Raw genomic sequence first — 1,240 nt, 5'->3', positions numbered from 1 at the left:
TCTCTCTCTCTCTGTCTCTCTCTCTGTCTGTCTCTCTCTGTCTCTCTGTCTCTCTGTCTGTCTCTCTCTGTCTCTGTGTCTCTCTGTCTCTCTCTGTCTCTCTCTCTGTCTCTCTCTGTCTCTGTCTCTCTCTGTCTCTGTCTCTCTGTCTCTGTCTCTCTCTCTCTGTCTCTCTCTCTGTCTCTGTCTCTGTCTCTCTCTCTGTCTCTCTCTCTGTCTCTGTCTCTCTCTCTCTCTGTCTCTCTCTCTCTGTCTCTCTCTCTCTGTCTCTCTCTCTCTCTCTCTCTCTCTCTCTCTTTCTCTCTGTCTCTCTCCTGAGCTGACATAGCATAGCTCACTCACTCTCAGAGGGAGTGCTCTTTCAGTCTGCATAGTATGGTATATGTTCTTATATGTATATCTTTTCTGATTTCTGTTTTTCTATCTACTTGGATAAGTAGGTTTATTTGCTATTTGATATATTGTTCAATTTAGAATTGGCATTTGATTGGGAGGTAATCAAACCTTGGATACAAGATTTGGGGCCATTTCCCCATTAATGAATAGTGATCAGGTGTTTAGACAGCCTAAATATTACTGCCTCTAGACCAATAATCTTTAAGGGAGTGATAGATAAAATTCGAACCTGTTGCTCCTTTTCTTTGAGAAGGGCAGAATGACTAACCTCTGACTGCTTCCCCTCCCGGATCGTTCTCTCAAAGATTTGGAATCTTGTGATTTGGACTGTCTGGGTTGCACCTTGAGCACATCCCATCTCATGTAATGAACATGCCTATCTTCTTACTGAATTCTAGCCTCAACCTATCCTATTCTTATGATACTGGGGATTCTCCAAACTCAGAAACCTAAGGATCTAGCTCAGAGAGTGAAGACTTAGGCCTCCTGTGGGGTTCACTGGCCCCTCTTGCCTCTGTCCTCTTGTAAGCCTCCGCACAGTCTGCATGGATTGTCAAAGAGTGCAGATATGGGATCCCAGTATGAGCTCCCTAATATCCTACAATTATGAAAAGACTAGCATTTGTTCCAGTCAGAACTGGCATTCTAATGAGTATTAGATCATCTGGACACGCAAGAGTCACAATGTCCACTTTTTTGTTGACATCAGTATCTTCCTTGGGAAATTTCAAGCTCAACTAGACATATCCAAGGTATGAAAAGTCTTTATCACTCAAACCACCAAATCTAAGTTCCATGATAGGCTCTAAAGGAATTTTATCCAAATATCTGTCATAAGGAGTTT

The sequence above is a fragment of the Petaurus breviceps genome, unplaced genomic scaffold (assembly GCF_028583685.1).
Source record: "Petaurus breviceps papuanus isolate PSGF00001 unplaced genomic scaffold, PetGlider_PUasm1.0 184, whole genome shotgun sequence".
NCBI classification, from domain to species: Eukaryota; Metazoa; Chordata; class Mammalia; order Diprotodontia; family Petauridae; genus Petaurus; species Petaurus breviceps.
This window is presented reverse-complemented; position numbering follows the sequence as displayed.